The following is a 19,212-nucleotide window of genomic DNA, read 5'->3' on the forward strand; positions in this document are numbered from 1 at the left end:
AGAGCTTTGAGGAAGACGCAGATTTTAAACGCCAGATGTGTTTTGCTGTTTGCACATGGGAAGCTGGCAATGAACTCTTCTGTGATATGAATCAGGATAATTTAGTGTACTTAAACCCAGTGGAAAGCAGAGGGGAAAGTTCAGCTGTTTTCGCTGTGGAACACTGCTTTTGCACAAGGGGTTAATTCTCACCCAGCCCAGTCTCTGTCAAATATCTGCAGTCCTACTTTCATTTACTGTTGCAGCAGTACTTAAATTAGGTTACACATCACTGGATAAAATGAAAGATGTCATTTAATGAGTTAATTTTTGATTTTCCTCAGTGGTGGCTTAACTCCAGGGTAATTTGAAAGAATTGCTTCAGAATACACTTCCAAATCAATTATAGCAGAACCTGCTTGTTTATCACCACCTAGTTATCTTTTCCATTCGTAGACCAGTCCTCAAATTCCAGGCTCTTGTTTCACAGCATCCTAGTTCACTAGGAAACACTTACTGAACAACATCTAATTGCTTTTCTTCCAGAGTGGACAATGCAACTTTATTTAGAAAAAACCGTTAGGTGTTTGTCTCCTATCTCATATTACATTACAGACAAACATTAATATTCAGGAATCAGTCACCCTACAGTTGTTCAACCATAGCACATCTTCAATAAATACCTCAATGAAGAAACTGGGATTTTTTCCTTCTGCACTCCATCTCCACACCTGTCTATGATCCACTCATCTGACCTCCTCTCTACTGCCATGTCCTTGAGAAATCGCTGTGTAACACTGACATGACAAAGGTTTCACAGCTAATTCATGCAACATCAACATGAAACTTAATCCTGCCTTTACACTGAATAAATTACAAGTGATGGAAAGAATTTCAATGGGTTGCCCAGGGGAAGCAGAATATTTATTTCAAAAATGCACCAATTCCTAAATAGTCCTAACTAAGCTAGTTGTCAACACAGTAAGATTACACTGCTGGTTCATTGCTACTCTAGCAGATGGTGAGGACTTGTTAAAGCAGAATGCACTGCCACTTTGCTGTTGTAACAAATTAAAACTGAAGTCTTGAAAAGTGAATTCGATCAAAAGCAATAACAACAGAAACGTGAAGTTTAGACCTTTGACAAATATAATATACATACGCATATATATTTTATGGGCACTTATGCCATCTTCTGAGAAATGCAGAGCAGTGGAAATTTTTCTACATGAAGATTTTGTTTTTATACATAATTTAGATTTCCACTCATAGATCATTTATCATTTTAATATTAAACCATTATAGCTGCAAACATGTCTTCAAGCTCTGACATGACACTCAAAAGCTCCACAAAAGACTTCCAACAAAAACATGAAACGGATTGCAAACACCTAATTAAATATAATAGCCAGCCCTGCACATAAGAGCTGTATTTGGATATCTTACGTTATTACAGCTCTCTGTGGAATAATTTTCTTAGGAGTACAAGATTTCACATCCTGACCCATACCCACAACACATCAAAAGTCAACAGTGTTAAGTGACGTACTTCAGCCCTCATCTCTTAATATCTTCAGCTCATAAGCAGGTATAATGTGGCTTTTATGCTGAGAACCACAGAACTGTGTGGGTTGGAAGGGACCTTAAAGCCCATCTCATTCCAACCCCCTGCCATGGGCAAGGACACCTCCCACCACACCAGGCTGTCCAAGGCCCCATTCAGCCTGGCCTTGAGCACTGACATGGATGGGGCACCCACAGCTTCTCTGGGCAACCTGGGCCAGGGCCTCGCTACCCTCATAATGAAGAATTTCTTCCTTAGATCTAATCTAAATCTCCCCTTTTTTAGTTTAAAGCCATTGTTCCTTGTCCTGTCACTATACCCCCGACAAAGGGTCCCTCCTCAGCTTTCCTGCAGGCCCCCTCCAAGCATTGGCCCCAGGGCCCTCTCTTCTCCAGGCTGAACAACTCCAACTCCCTCAGCCTCTCTTCACAGGAGAGGTGCTCCAGCCCTTTGATCATATTTGTGGCCCTCCTCTGGACTCATTCTAATACTTCCATGTCCTTCTTGTGCTGGGGGCCCAGAGCTGAGCACAGGCTGCAGGTGGGGTCCCACGAGAGCAGAGCAGAGGGGGCACAATCCCCTCCCTTGCCTGCTGCCCACACTGCTGTTGGTGCAGCCCAAGGTACGGGGGGCTTACTGGGCTGCAAGCCCACACCGCCGGCTCGAGTCAAGCTTCTCGTCAACCAACACTCCCAGGTCCCAGTCAGGGAAGCTGATGAGATAGCTGCTGTATGGCCAGAACCACTGCAATACACTTACTGAATGACTGATGTTAACTAAGGATGATTTCTGACTGTCAGAGACTACAGCTGTTTCTCCTCCTGCATCTCTTAATGTCTGCACATCATATTACGTCTGAACTGTTTTGCTGCTTGCATGGATTTAGACTAACAGTCTTGGTGAAACAGACATTTGTACAGATGAGGCAGAAGGATGAGTCTGTTTTTTCTTCCCCCCCAAAAGAAGGCATTTGGATGCCTATCTGGCTCAGCAATACAAAAGAAAGCGCTTCATTAAACATTCCTATTTTCACAAGTTTAAAATGCTCTGCATCAAGGCAGATGTTCCTTAACTAAGATGCGTTTGGAAATGGAATTTATGCATCAGAGCACTAAGCAGATCCACATTTTGAAATACGGGCTATGGGAGTACCAGAAGGTCACCACAAAGTTCACAGCAGAACAGGGAAGTGAACAGGGTCGTTCTTGACCGTGCTATCAGTCTGCACTCGATCCATTGAGACAGCCTCTGGGCTAATCCCCACCCAGGATGTTCTCAGGTCTTCCTTTCTAGCCAAAACCTCCAATTTCCCCTTCTCTTTATCTGCTTACCAGTTCCTACTCCCAGACTGCCTGCTTTACTTTCAACTACTTATTCTCCTTGCTAAACCTTTTAACAAGTCACATATAAACAAATCGTCACTTAACTCCTTATCATACCTCTTCCTCATCACTTGTGTCTCTGGAGCTCCAAAGTAATACGGAAGTTGCTCAGCATTCCTCTGTGTTGGTACAGCACCTAGAAAATGTCTCCTTGATCATCTCTGGGGGTTCTTTGGTTACTATGGAGATAGAAATAACAGCAAAATGATTGAGGCTGAACAACTCTAATAAGAAAAAACACACACCTATAGAAAATTACATCATACTGTCTAGATCTTTTGAACTCAATGCAATAAGTGTTTGGGCTTATATTTCTTCATTGGCTTATTTAATGAGGAAGCAAATCACAATTTTTCTCCCTGATGCACACGACAACACTCTATTGAACATCCAAGCTGAAACTCTACTGAGGTAGAAAATGGGGATACGAAGGAAGCCTTAAGATCACTCACATGGCAAGAGAGGTTTATTGAGATTTAGAGATAAATTGCTTGGATTCTCCTGAGGTATGCTGTTAAACCATACAAATGTCTAATTAGCATATTAAAAGTGGTTAATTTTGATTGATATTATTATTTGGGCTAGATGTAAAAATCTGGACAGATTTGCCAATCTTTCTGGGTTCTAAGTATGTGTTCAGTCCTTGTCAGACATTAACCTACTGATGCAAGATCATCTTTATCTGCCATGTTACAGCTTTGCTCCGAATTCCTCCCTCTATTTCAGTTTTGACATTTTTCTTCCGCTACCCAGCAGAATTGTTCCCAAGTGAACAGATCAGACTGTCACTACAAGGCCAAGTACCTTCCTGTCTGTGGCAATCTGACCGACCCGATCCCATACTCTTCAGCTCCATTTACCAACGGCAGCCTAAACCCAGAACAGCACAAAACACTGGACCACAAGTCATTCTTGATATTTCAGCATGCAAGGTAGGCAAAAAAACAGTGGAGCAGGTGGTTCATAGAGGACTGAAGAAACATACACAGGGACTCTTCTCATACACTGTTGATACACCTTGCTGAGATAGCAACAGTCATCACATGGATGTTCACCTGAACAAAGTCAGAGACGGGAATGACAGCAGGCTGCATATCTGTGGTTAACCCACTGCTGAGAGCAGGAACAGAAATATGGCGTTTGTACACTATCTTTCATCTGACATGAACTTACTGGGTGTATTTAGTTACAAACACAAATGAAATGTGGCTTAAGTGTTACACAACTATTTAAAATTGCAGAGCAATACAGCACAACAGTTTAGGAGGAGAAGTGATAATGAGTATTACGTTCAAATGAAACCTGAAGGATCTTTTAACATAAGAATAAAGTTACCCAACTGGAACTTGTCCAGAAGGTAGAAGATAACAAAAACCACCATGAGATGGTCAATGAGCACGACTTCGACTAACAAATGTTGCTTTTTCCTCAATATCTATTAGATGTAGACAATTAACACTTGAATTATGTCAACACGAACGATCTTCTGTAAAAATACATAGATATGTATATACATATTTGATGCATTACATTTTATACTTTAATCATGTTCATTTCTGTTTGACAGCATACCTTCTCTTCAGGTGTCAGAAATGCAGATTTATACCTAATGCTTATCTTTTAAATGGATTATAACATGAAATAAGATTTTAAATGCAAACCATATCTCCATTTAACTTGGAGAAGTCAAAATATCTTCTCTAAACTTTCTCACTTCTCTTCTTGACATCAATTATTCTAGCTTATTTTTTTATTGAAGTTAGACACCTAATCCACTCTCAATAACTCCACAGGCATATAAGGCACATAGCAAGGAGGGAATACGCACAAGTTCCATCATTACAGATAGAGACAAATCTCAAAGATTTCCAAAGGGAAAAGAGGAAAAGGAGTAAGACCAGGATAGCAGCCATACATATATGCACCCAGTGAATGCACATACACAGAACAGACAGGCAGCTATTACCACCACGAAAACAACATGCCTAGCTCAATAAATAAATATATCATTCTAAAAGAGGCAGATCTAGACAATACTTGGATTTTCAGGCTCATATCCATTGCAATTGTTCATGCCACATACTCAGAAAGGAAATTACCCCCTAGGAAAAACCTAGACAGGTGTGCAACTCACTGAAAACATAGAAAACTTGCTTTGTGAACTGTTTCAATTTTTTTGCACAGCTTACGAATAGCCTAAGTAAACCTGTGTTCCTGTAAAGTATGCATTTACAGTGACACAATCACCCACAGGGAGTGGCTTTCTGCTCATTACTGTTAGTAAACATTGGGAACTCAGATCCCACAGCTATATTCCAAACTCAGAGCCCTAATAGAGCCCTAATATACAAGGACAATGAAGGAACTGCAGAAATTTTACAGTTCAACTTCTGCTTATCCTTCTCAACCTCTCCTCTGGATTGCCAGGTGAGGGAATTCACGTTTATCACAGTCATGTACAATATAAGCTTGGCTTTGAGGGTAGCCATGCATTGCTGGGTGACTGCATTACTTCGCTTCTTTTATGGGACAGACCTGACACAAGTTCCCTCACCTTGAGGTGTAAGATCACTAAGTCTATGCTTAAGCAGCATGCCACTGCTTCTCAGTGCATTTGCTCTCCATACCTCACTGCCCAGAAAATCAATACCACTTGCACATGCCCCCCCCCCCCCCTTTTTTTTTTTAATGTGCTTTCTCAGGATCTCTAGGGCACTGCTACAGACAACTTCTGTGCAAGTAAAAGAAGTTTTCCACAGAAATGACAAGATTTCCTAAAATGATAGAGAGTGACATGTCATGTCATTCATGTCATTCCAAAAAACAAAGCCAGTTGAACTATAATTCCATCCATGTCATTCCAAAAAACAAAGCCAGTGTGCTCACGTCTAGATGCGACTTGCATGAAGACCATGAAGTCTGTGCGTACAACCAGCTACACACAGCTGCATTTCCTTGCAGATGCGGTATAATTTCATTATCTATTTCACAAATACAAAGCTAGTCTGTGTGTAAATATTCATAAGGTACAAATTAGTGGTTTCACAGCTCTGTTCCTTTTCTTGTCCTCCTACAAGCTGCTACAATAAAACCTCACTTAACAGAATCTCAGTCAAGTTTAAGGAAGGTCTATCCCTTGATCTAAGCTTATGCATTTTACCTCTCCAGATTATTTAAAACAGCGATGTCTCTGAAGCATGACAAGCACATGTTGGTACTGATTTTCAGCTACAGAAAATAATTCAAAATCCCAGAATATCATAAAAGAAGTCTGAAAGATTAATTCAGTGGCTGGTTCAAAATGGACAGTTAGAGCTATCACACTCAGCAGGTCCCTCTCGACAAAAAAAAACATACATCAACAGCGTGAACTTCACACAACACCACCCTTATAGGGAATCATACTTGTTTTACACAAAGGGAAGTGCAGCTTGGAAATCTTTTGCATGCTGTGCGAGTATGAAAGGACATCATCTCCAGGAAATAAATCCCTCTCCAAAAACAATGTGCTTTGAAAGGAGAGCTCTACAATGCTAATATCAAAAATACAGGTCCATACCAGACTCCTGACTCCCATACGGCTTCTGTATTTGAAAACACTAAACCCTAGTCCCATGCATTTGCCTTCCTAAAAGGCATTTGACAAAAGACTTGGGCTCATTAACTCAATATTGACATCAGAACTCAACTTGCACAGAGCAGATGACACTGTAAAGAAATCCATCCTGATCTCAGGACTGTACAAACATGACCTTCAGCTACTCTGTTGATGAAACTGTTTGCATATACCTTTCTAAGTATGGACTCATACTAAGACCACATACACAACATCCTGATCACTAAGGCACTGCAGGTGCTTTCTGTAATTGCTGCTAAGCTCTAAAAACAAAATCACAACGTTTTTGAAATGTAAAAGAGGCTTTCAATCTCAGAAACCTAAATTAAAAATATTAATTTCTTCTATTTCATCTCAGCACCAAAAAAAGACCATCCCCATCATTTGCTTACATGCGGTACATGCATGATATCAGATCTTTATACAGCATTGTTTTTCCTACGATGATAAAAAGAATTGCTTGGAAAAAAGGTCTTGGCAGTTAAGCTTTCTCATGCTTACATGTGCTGCAGACCCTGTACTGCCATTACACAGCACCTGAGTATCAGAAATTCAGAGGGAATGGAGGACAGCACTATATAGAACTTGCCACTGTCTCTTCTGTGTCAGGCTCTGAAGCATTTTTGGGTGATACTTGATTTTTTTTGACATTCACTAGGAGAAAAGCAGCAAGCATGGAACATTTGCCTGTTTTTCTTTTTTCTCTTCCTCAACGCTCTTCTCGATCAGCTAATGTCATTACCAGAGATAACTATAGTTAAACACTTCTGCCAGCTCCAGGCAGACAGAAAGAATTCCTTTGACAATTCCCCTGAAAACTCCATCTGTCCAATTCACTTTTGATGAATCAGAAGATGGAAATATGTTTTCCTATGAAGATGATGCTACAGTTCCACATTCAAACTCTCTTCCTCCAATTAAAGACCAAATTCTTGCATAAACAAATTCAATTTGCTGTATGGTTTTATTCCACTAGCTTTATCAGTGAAGCTAAGTAGAAATGTCATCAATGTTTGAGTGATTGCTGGATAGTATTTATTTAATACAAAATGAGCACCAAATGAATTGGCAAATTAATCAGCAAATGATGTTATTACCTTGAAGAGATTTAAGCTGCTTCATGTGAAACTATAGCTTATTGTTATAGCACTTTGATCACTGGCTAAGTGTACAAAGCATCAGGAATGATCCTTATAAAAACAAGATTAGTGGATAATAGAAACAAGGTGGATGCTGGACATGTTGCTGACATTTCATATTGAAGCCAGAAATTGGTATGAAATTGAGCTGAAACATGCTATAACAGGGAGGAAAAGGTGCTCATCAATAAACTTAATTTGTTAGAGTACTCCGGTATTGAACTTTTGTAAGCTAAGAAATCATGAAAATGGTGCCTTTCACAAATTTGACTAGCAGTAGGATCATCTAATTGCATACCAAGAGAAGCCAACTAGCTGGAAGTGCACAGGCGAGTGAAGCATTTTCTCATCAAAGTTTAAAAGATCCTATCAAAATTCATTATTTTCTTCTCGAAGAGATTCAGAAGCACATGCTCCAATAACACATAAGAGGCCCATGTGTTACAACAATGCCTGAGAAGGGCACAAAAGGAAGACTGCCCTGAGCCATGCAAAGTTTTGGGACTGCAGCATCAGGAAGTCTTGGAAAGAAGCAATTGGTACCTGGTTCCCTTCGCTACTGTCATCTCTTCCAAATGCTCTGACTCTAGGAACACGCTACCATGGTTGATAACCAAAATCATCACTTTCTATAGCATACAAAGCAGAGCAATTCTTCTGTAGAAGATCTTAACTTCTCTACCTCTTAACTTCTCTACCATTTTATTGATTTCTAGACTCACAGACCTAAAGGACTGATGATCGCATTTTTGACCCATTAGCCAAAGCATTGGGAAAAAGTTCTTAATTGTTCATTTATTAAACATATTATGTTTTTATTAGCATGTTGTCCGAAAATACATTACTATCTACACAAAAGAATTCATTATTCAAATGGATTTTCTGAATAGCTTCCCAGCCTCTATAATTTCCTTATTTGTAGCATCCTGTATTTGAGACATTCCCAGTACCCAGATGTTGCATATCATCTTTCTTCATCAATTCCCCTTTGAACCATCATAACTCATAATAAGCAACTCTGAACAGCAGATTTCTGAGGCAAACACATGATTTATGATTTAGCTTCAGAAAAAAAGCACCCTTACGTTTAACATTTACAGTACCGACAAACATTCTTGTAAGTCAATACATTTTCTGTCTGAAGAACACAAGAGACAAGGTAAAAAAAAATCTGCCTTATTTTAAGACAAGTTTTAATCATTCCTTCAGAGTTTCTAGATATTTGTTGCAATTAAAGAGCTAAGAGTTTGTGTGAAGGCTTCAAGAGATTTGAAGGGTTCACCATACTTTGGGTGCACTTTCTTTATTTCTGGCAAAGCTGATGCTGTGGGTCACACCAAAACGTCCTCTTCAGAATATATCCTTGCTCTTCAAGTGACAACATCGATCTGCTCAAGTGACTGAAGACGATTTGTATGGGTACATATCAAGTTTTACCTTAAAACGCCTGACAAGTGGGAGGATTATTCATCCAGTTATGAGGTACCTAGCTTGTGTCCACATGTCATCCCAATCACTGGCTACTTTACCTGCAGAAGACTCTACAAATATAGGTGTTTCATTTGAATCATGTGGTTGGTTCAGAAGGCCAAATTAAAACAATAATCTTGGAAGTAACATTTGACTAATAATATTTACAGCATCATTACATATTTTACCTTTGCATAAATAAGCTGATTTGAAACTGGATTTTTACCTCAGCACATCCCAGAAATAGAGGAATAAATGATGCATTGAATAGAATCATTTGGGTTGGAAGAGACCTTAATGATCACTTGGTTCCAATTTCCTGCCACCTCCCACCAGCCCAGGTTGCCCAAAGCCCCATCCGGTGGTGTCACCTGTTTCCATCCACAAACTTTTTTCTCTGGGGCTTTTTCTTTCCGCTTTTCACATGCTGAATAACATCATATATCAACTAAATTTGTCATTGTTCACGTATATAACACACATATCCATAAGCTTTACATTATTAATAAATGGATGTGTTACATATACTCACCGACACATACATTTAGGACAAAAGTATAAATTACAATTTTTTCTTAGATCATACTGATGACATTCACTGGTAACGCAATGAACTGCAGTCCTAATTGTGGTCCAATTTAAATAACACTTTAAAGGAAAGGTTCACTTCAAAATCAATATTAGCCTAGAAAGGCTAATTCACAGTTATTGCATGTAAGGGAAATAACAACAGACACTTCAGCTTAATGTACATTAGCAAACCTTTTTTCTGTTTGAGAAACCATTTTTTTCCAGACTAGACTTACTTTGTAATTTTGGATTCTACCATTTGATACAAGTCAACAAATGAACCACATACACAGAACTATACTTTACTGAGCTGCTCAACCATGCTACAGGGAGCTCAAACTCTCACCGGCTTCCAAACGGTTTTGCATCAGGACTATACTGTGCTTTGGTATATCTGATTTTTAACATGTTGTATGGATCTTCAGAAAGCTCCAGTCTATTTCTAGTGTTTTCCTGATATCAGTTGAACCTGACCCTTCTTTTAGGGCAAGCTCATCACAAAAAGATGTTTTCTCCTCTTAAGTATAAAGGAGTCTGCATAAAGTTAGCTGCAAAAGAGACGGGAGGCTTCTGTGGCAAAGCTGAACCTTATGAAAAATAAATTACAGAAGAAAGATTTTTAATAGACATGCCTAATGTTTTTCCTGGTGAGAATGCTGAAGCAGCTGCCAATTCAAGTTTGCATTCAAATTGTCAACCATAATTGCTTGTATATGTAACATAATAAAAATCTTTATTGTCTAAAGTCTTAAGAACACTAAGTAATATAACACTGGCTTTTACAACATTAAAAACAAATAATAGACTTGTGTCAAGTTATTGTATTTAGAGAAATGCAGAAAACCCATTAGATTTCATTAAAGACAGACAAATTGTTAAATGGTTTCTGCTGCTTTGATCTGCACAAAAGATACAAATCATTCCTTGGAAACATTTTCAATTCAAACTTGCCTCCTTAAAGTAAGCTTTTCAAACTGTGCATTAAAATAAAAGCTATATTCAAATGCAAACACTCAACTCATAATTTCTGCATGTTGATAATTGTATTAATCGGGTAGCAATCTGTGCATCTGTGATATTGTTGTGACCTCTTAAGCTGAAAGCAACTTCTAATAGGCACTTTGAAAATTCAAGAGTCATTGACATGAGTGCAAGAATGTTCTATTTACAAAGAAACGTGTTCAGCTGGTAAACAGGAAAAGAAGAATTCAAGATAATCTGAAAGACGAAGCAAACAAACTGGCACCAAATGAGGCATAATAAGCAAATGGAGTAGCAAAAACAATTTAAATGGCTCTCCTGCTGCCACAACCAGCCTAATGTGAAAGTTTAACTCCTCTCCTTAAGCAGAGTGTATTCTCTTCAAATGCTTTTATTCTAACCCTAGTGCATCTGGAAATCTAGCAAGGGCACATGCTATTTCCAAGGGAAAAATCAAACAGGCAAAAACAAAACTAAAAACCTCCCACAAGTATACTTGAAAAAAATAACTTGAAAGGCAATGTCAATATTTATGGAAAATAACCAAGTGAAAAGTAATTTAGAAAGCAATAAGGTTACAATGAAGATACAAGCTTATTAAATATAGGCCTTAGCCAGACAAGATCCCCTTTGACACCCTTAGGAAAAGGGAGCATGAGGAAACTTTTGTACCAAGAGACAGACGACTTCCTGACTCTTACTGAAAAACCAGAAAACTTGTGCATCAAAATACTTACTGAGAAACTAGAAAACACAGCAAGGAACAGCAGGTGAAACTAAATGAGGAATTGTTGTTGGTTTTGCTTGTTTGTTTGTTTTTTAACTGATGAGAAAAATGCTGCTGAAGCAGTCAGAACAAAAAGGACAGCCTCATACTCCTTCATGTGCTGAAAATACAACATTATTTAGGTATTTCATATATGCAGAATATAAAGTTCAATATTTGTTTGCTAAACAGTGAAAATGAATGCCAGCCTTTATGCTTTCAAAGTAGTAAACAGAAAAATCCATTCCTCATAAAAAACAAATAATGATGTGATAGATTGTGCGCTATGGAGACATTCTGAAAAGGAATATTTTATCTGAAAGTAAGACTGAGACAGTACCTCGACGACACCCCAAGTGCTCTCAACAGTTAGTCTAAGAAGGGTAAGAGAAGGCAAGATTTGTGCCATTCGAAGTTTATCAATGTCACCTAGATTACTCTGGAAGCTGTTGCCCTTTGCTGCATGAACAGCAATCCAGGAGAGTTACCTCCAACTACCAGTATTAGTCCAAGAACTGGTTCACCTATACAACCCCCAATTTATTTTACTTTGTTATGATAAAGAAACTAGGGAAAAAAAGGTAAACAAATCAGTTCAAAAATTTTACACTCTTAAAGAGACGATAACCACTCCTTCTAATTATCCATTAGAGGAAATAGTGCTATTTATTCACTCAACGGTTCCCACCTTCATGAACTTGCTCTTAAATCCTGGTCTGGTGCCAACTTCCACATGGACCAGCAAATTTGGAGACCTAAGCTTTTGCAGAATTTAACAGATGTAAAGAGGAATATGAAGAAACAGCAGAGGAAACTGCAGTAACAGCATGTGCTAGACACAGACAAACTATAGGCATAGTTACATGTTCCAAGTTGGTTATTCTTTAATTATAAAAAGATATAAATAGAACATAAACGAGATGCATATGAGAAGTGCCTGCTGGACACTACTTAGCTATTATCTGGCAGCAATTTACTTCAGGCTCCACAGTAGTAAGTTTAAATGCATGAGTTGATGCTCTCAGAGTTTGAAGATCACCTCCAACTTGCAGCTGTTAATGCTCCCTTTAATTTTCTGTAATCAAATATTCAGTTATAAATTGTTGCTACTGCCATAAACTTACATTCTGAACAAACATGATACTACTGCTCCAGAGTCAAACCCACAAATAATGTAGGTAGGATGTGTTGACAGTGACTAAAATTAGAAACTCTAAGGATGATGAGCAGAGGCACCTCTGTGCCTCTTTCTCATTTAGGTTGTAGACTCCCTCCAAACCCTCCCTAGAGTGAAAGTGAATAGGAGCTGGTCTTTCACAGTATAAAGACAACCCCTACGAGAGCCTCTACCGTTATCAGTTTATGACTTGCTTATATGTATTACCATTATTCTTAGAAAGAGCTTATCTTCACTCCCCTCTGTGTCAGCTATTATCATCAAATTTTAACAGCTCAGCTGATGTCCTGTGCCTGAATTTGATTTCCTACTTCCTTGAACTGCTACTATCTTCCCTTTCAAAGGAGAAAGAAAAAAAAAAAATCAATATAAGATGCAAGTTTCAAGCAGGGTTTCCACAGCATCTTGGCAGTCAAATCGAAAAGGGAAGGGCATGCAGTTCAAAGATAGGGGCACTGCTGATAGCGTATCTCTATGAGCCTCTATCTCCGAATCTATAGTCAAGGTACTGCGCTACCTCTGTGGCTGGGCAGAAGGGCAGAATGGGAAGCTTCTGTGGCTGCTTTCATTTACAACTAAACATTATGAACTATAATCATAGTTTTTAGAAATAGCTATGACAAAAGCTGTAAGAAGCTACAATTGTTCCCTGACCCTGAATGCCTAAAAACAAATGGAAAAGCCTGGTCAGTCCCTGCTGCCTTACACCAAACGGCCCCTTCTCTACTGCTACACTTTGCCCATTGCTGTTAGTTTAAGATAGAGGACAAATATTCATTTCACTTTGCCAGTCTTACCCAGGCAGATCCCAAACACCTGAATTTATCCAAGCCTTAGTAACACCTTGGATGGTAGGTATCCTTTAAGCCCTATAGAGTAATCACTCTTCTTGTTTTTAAGTTTTACACTCTAAATACTTGCAGAAATAAATTGCATTCACTTCACATTAGCAGCTTCTATTTTCAACCTGTATTTGTTACAGTCCCCTCATTAATCAGACCTGGAAACTTGCATGTCCTATTTTTGAATGTTACATAACTTTTATCAGGTAAAGAACTCTAAAGCTTTAGAGTATGTTTAAAACCACCAATAAGTATTTGCCAGGAATGGCAACTTCCTTAAACTGACCAGTGCAACAAACCTCATCTTTTCAAAATACTTCTTTGCCCAGTAACTGACTGAGCTCAGGAAGTTGAGTACAATATTCCAGGTCATTTCACCACAAAGCTACATAGGGGATGAGCAGGAAGACAAACCATTCCACCACATATTGGGATATGGGTTGAGAGTGATAGAAAGCTTCAAACATTCTGCTGTTTGTCAGAACTCAGCTAAACAAGGGAACAAGTAATCGCTTCATGGGGCAGGATGATCAGCTGCTCAGCTAACGGCACGATTACGCCTTGGCTCAGGCACCTAACTCCACAGGTTTTTCACAGAAACTCTTTTTGTGTGAAGTCTTTTTGATTTCAAGACTATACAAATTTCTTCAAGGCTGTCTTTCCCTTGCTCAGCACATAACAGAGCCTTCTGACTAAAATATGAAATAGTACTCAACGTCTACCTATACATGATACAGTGCATATTTATTCTAATCAATCTGTACTTCCACTATGCTCCAAATAAAGAGAGGAGTACTATAACCAGAGAAGGATATTCCCAGTCTTTTATCAGGAAAAAGAGTGTTATAAATCTCAAATTCTGTATAAGGAGAACATGGCATCACTACCACCAGTTAAACGCATAGCTAATGCGTTTTAAATGAGATAAATACTTGAAAAAATAAAAGAAAACGAATGGAATTTATTCAAATTGAAACCCACAAAGTACACAAGGAAATGGGATGCACGCAAAGAACAGCTGGTGCATATCCTGCTAAAAGGTTTCGGTCATTAAGAGAAAGCAGAGCAACACCAGTTTATTCTCCAACGGCCAGCTGCAGACCTAGCAAGTCCCCTCTTCTTTTTGTTGTTAAATAATGCGCTTCTGTCTGTGGACAGAAGACATACAGCAAACCAAGATTTTAACTGCAACAGACAAAGAAATAATGAAAATATCTCAGTTAGAAAGCAAAATTGAAGAGACAGGGAATTAAAACAGAAAAAGGACATTTAAAACTATCATGCAGCGCACCTTTGGATAACTAAGCATTTAAGTGCTATCCTGATAAGGAACTTAATTAATCTTTTCTGACAAGTTACTTGTGAGAAAGGAAATTGTGACAATATTCCTGTTACTAAAGGAAACTTCCGTAAACAGAATGGCTGCAAACGAACAAAGATGGCAAAACCTAGCGATCATAAATATTTCTCCAGCTACATTATTTTCTCCCCCACTATTAAGCTTTATGGAGCATATCATCAAATGGAGCATTGCTGCCATGGCATTGACCCTAGCACTCTGTGAAACTGCACAGTGTCTGGCCCTCAATTTTGTTTCTGTTTTTCTCTTAAAATATATTCTTATTCCCCATAATTCAGGTGCTGGTCCTGAATTAGAAAGGCGAAGAGTTCTCACTTCTTCCCAAACAGAAAATAAGTCCACTTGTATCCTGGAATGATTTTCTGCCTTTCCCACTCAAGTCTTCCCTCAGGTAGCATCTGAGGACAGGGCCACGATAGCGGCAGGGGAGGGCAGGAGGAAACCCTGTCACGTGGAAGTTTACGGGAGGAAAATGGTGCCAGTCAATCTTGCTCCTTCTCCAGAAGCAGACCAGATGGTTCTGAAGCAAAATGTTCAGATAGCTCTGAAGACCTGGCCTTCTCCTTCAGCTAGCCACCACTGGGACAAGAGGAATGGATGGCAAGGGGACAAAGAGAACACAGCCCAGAAAACAAGGCCAAAGAGTTTCATATCCTCTTTGCCTATGCCCAGGAAAACACCTGAAAGTAAAATACTGAAAGGATAAGGTTGGCTCTACAGCTCTGTGATTAAAAGGGGTCTCTGATTAAATGTTTAATTCTACATCAGAGGTGAATTTCCTCAAGACAAACCACTCGGTTTCTTTGCTCATGCCACACATGGAAATAGGAGTTGGCCTCTCCCTTCCTTACACAGCAAAGGGACAAAAAAAAGTCATTTATCTGTGGGCATGCAGACAATATTTTGTCACAGTGACAAAATGACTACTGGTGACAGTCATTTAGGTAAAAGCTCATCAGCTTTCTTTCTTCTCCTTCCCTGCCGGCCAGGTCAGCTTTCCCACCCTGGAGCTGACACCCCCCACCCCAGCCACACTGCGGCACCCGACACCAGAGGCACCCTCGCCAGAGGAAGGCGAGCTGAAGCTGAAGGGAAAGACAGAGTCCTGCACTGAGGTGCAAGGAGACGAGATGCTGTTAGGCCCTTTTTTTCAGGTTTCTGAAGCGTTCATAACCACAGAGGTGATTTCTTATTTTTACTGTTGCAATGAGAATATTCTTCCCTTCTGAGAAGCCCTCTGAGCTTCAAGCCACCTCACGGTTTTATTAAACATCCTTCCCTCTGCATTCTCCACTCTTAACAGTGTTCCCAAATTTATTATCCATAGCCCACAACAAGGTTATAGGATTTTCTATTCTGGAAAGGAGACACTATATGAACGCCCTGTTTCCAGTCCATCATCTGGTAACTATCACACAGGGAACGTATTTCTGTCCCTTTCCACCTCATGAGCTCTAAAAGCATTAACAGGTAACAGATTTTCCTAAAGGACTTACCTAATGTCCTCACTCCTTAAAAACCACATGCCTTTTTGTTACTCCAGATCTAATTCCTGTCTTCTCAGGAGTTGAACACTACGTTTCAAAGGACACATCTCAGAGGGTACAATGAAAGTTCCTTTTTCCCCACTCTTATCCTTTATGAATTACACAAGAGCATATTATACTGGTTTCCAATACAATAATTTAACCTACATATTTTATACTTCATGCCAAAATTAAAAAACAAATAAATCGGGAGGATCTGGGTTCTCTCCCAGACTGGGCAGAGGAGTTTTTTAAGAGCTTTCGCAGAGAACAACAGTAACAACAAAAAAGGCTAGGAAAGAATCAGTTGGGAGGGAGATGCCTTCAGACTGAGACCCTGTATAATAACCACAGCCCACAGAGAGCACAGAGAAAAGCTGCAAGTACCCAGCTGTAGCAGCTTCGTTATGACATCAGCATCCCAACTTCTTCATCACAAGGGAGGTATACCTATGAACACAACACATCCAAATAGCAGGTCACAATGTCTGTGTCTCAAGGGAAAATACACTTAAGGAAAAAAAAAAAAAAGACACACAAAAACCTTTTAATATACACAAAAGGCCCTGAAGAAAATACAGAGTTTGTCTGCTTAAAAGTATAGGTATTTACTTTGTATAAAATAAAGTCAACATTATGTGCTTTGTTTTAGGGAAAAAGAATCTAATTAAAGATATTTTTTTACTGAATTAAGTATGAGCACAGCAGTTCATTTAATTGAATACATGTAACAATAAAGAGAGCTCCAAATATTAGATCTTTGTAAAAACAGTGTTTACATTCACCCCTCACATTAGCAGCCAGAAGACAAATCAATCACGAACTGAGAAACACTTGAGCAAGCTGACTGCAGGAAACTAAGGGCAGTGGCACAAACACACATTACATGTTCTGCAAGGTTAAACTAATGTGAAGTAAATCCCTCAAGTTATGTAAATAAATTATAGTAATGTTGTCTGACAGCTTGTATTAAATAAGATTAATTCAGTAAGCATAAAATATGCAGGGGACCTGTTCCACTAATATATCCCTCTGCACCTTATGGCACACCAGACAGAACTTAAGACCCAAGGAAGATTCAGCAATCTCAAAGCCCACAGAAATCAGTCAAATACCTGGCTGTCCAGCAGCGGCAGGGCTCTGTGGTGGCTCATTTGAGCTTCAGCCCATCCAATTACACACGGGAGGCACGCTGCACGCTCACAACGCTCACTAAGAGGCAATACACCGAATTCTGCCCAACTACTGAACAAGTCAGGAGCTTTAGAAGCAAAGCAGAGACTCCTCTGCCTTTCACACGTCAGGTGTAAAACAGCTACCAAATAGGTTTAAAAGCTCTCCCATCTGCAGAACAAAGCAAAAAATTTCCAAATAATTAAGTGGAAAATCAATTGGCTTTGCAAAATTTGAGATATCCCCTAAAGTTTGCTTTATTTTTTAAGCCAGCCTCTACCACAATCAGGATCTCAAAGATAGTTAACTACAATTCCACCAGGAAGTAGCAGAGGAATGCACCAACAAAATTAACACCAATATTCCCATTTTTCTGTAATATCATAAAAAGCTTCCTATGCCCAATATCATAAGCCATTCTTCCATGCTCCCACAATATATTACTACTTCATAATACCTCAGCTTAAGATTGACTTTATCCATCTATTTGCAGGCATGACTTAAGCAAGCAAGATTGTTCTGCTCATTTGAAATAAACTTAATCTTACTTCTTAATCTTCATTTCAACTTTCATCTTCAATTTCCTGCTTTCAAGTATCCAGCCAAATTGATTTGATGCCTAATGCTTGACAAATAAATAATGAGCCTCTGAATTAGCCCACGTGTGAGAAGGCGATGATCCCATTATTTCTAACATTCTTATAATCAGGCAATGATTAAATTATTTCTTATGTCCTTAGCTCAAATGCAAAAATACACTAAAGAGATCCTTAACAAAAGCTCCCCACCATGTTTTTTTATTAAATGCTCTTAATTTGAGTATTTTATCACATGATTAACACTAGCTGGGCCATAAGAGTTTATTTTAATGAGAATGGGAAGAGCTCAAACAGTGGGTGTTCTGGGTATCTCTTTGACATCTTTATAACCATTTGCCATTTTGAGTGTGATTAGCTGAATAGCAACCATTAGGAAGGTTGATTAATACTTTTAAAATATTCCAAATCTTTGGCTAGCACTCAGTTTATTTTCTCAAGGAACAGACTGAAACAAAGACTTCTGCTGATCTCCACCTGAGGACACAGCACCAGGAGTACAACAAAGAAAAGACCTCACGCTCAGCTCCCTGCCAGCATCACTGACATTTCTATTTACAGAAATCTGGACTCATATGTGATACCCAAGGACTTATCTTAATTAATATCATGTCATTAGAAGTGAGAGCACAGTTCCAGTTAAAGAAATGGGGTAGGCAGTGTGGTTTCAATATGTGCCTCCAGGACACTGCTATTGATAGCAGACACCTATTAAAGAGCTGAGAATCAACACGAAATGCCATTTAACTTCCTATTTAAAAAAAAATCCTCCACATATTGAGCTTGCAGAACAAAGAAGTGCATTAAAAGCAACGATAAGGGTATTAAAAGGTAATATTTGATGTATGCCTATCTAGTACATTAATATTGAATTTGGCTGTGATATGAGTTCCACTAGTTAAAATTACATATTTCTTTTTTTCCTTGAATCAGAAAAGACAGTTACAGGAAAAAAATCAATAATCTAAAGCTTACAAAGCCAAAAATCTTCTTTCGGCACTAAGATACCATGGTGATAAAGGCCATGAAATAAAGGTCAGAAATATATAAAATAGACATTAGATGCACAAA

At 38.9% G+C, this 19,212-nt stretch overlaps 1 long non-coding RNA gene across 3 annotated transcripts; it reads right to left on the reverse strand.

Annotated features, from left to right (window-relative positions):
* Positions 1–12,355: 12,355 nt before the first annotated feature.
* LOC125182880 (uncharacterized) lies at positions 12,356–17,715 on the reverse strand. 3 transcript variants are annotated; one of them, XR_007163558.2, is made up of 3 exons: positions 17,488–17,715; positions 16,343–16,822; positions 12,356–12,542 (listed from the first exon to the last, which is right to left on the reverse strand). It is a non-coding gene; the product is annotated as an uncharacterized lncRNA (long non-coding RNA). The 3 variants fall into 3 exon arrangements; XR_007163559.2 differs by lacking the exon at positions 12,356–12,542 and adding an exon at positions 14,218–14,671 and having other exon boundaries at positions 16,760–16,822; XR_007163560.2 differs by lacking the exon at positions 12,356–12,542 and adding an exon at positions 14,218–14,671.
* Positions 17,716–19,212: the final 1,497 nt, after the last annotated feature.

The sequence above is a fragment of the Anser cygnoides genome, chromosome 14, assembly GCF_040182565.1.
Source record: "Anser cygnoides isolate HZ-2024a breed goose chromosome 14, Taihu_goose_T2T_genome, whole genome shotgun sequence".
NCBI lineage: Eukaryota > Metazoa > Chordata > Aves > Anseriformes > Anatidae > Anser > Anser cygnoides.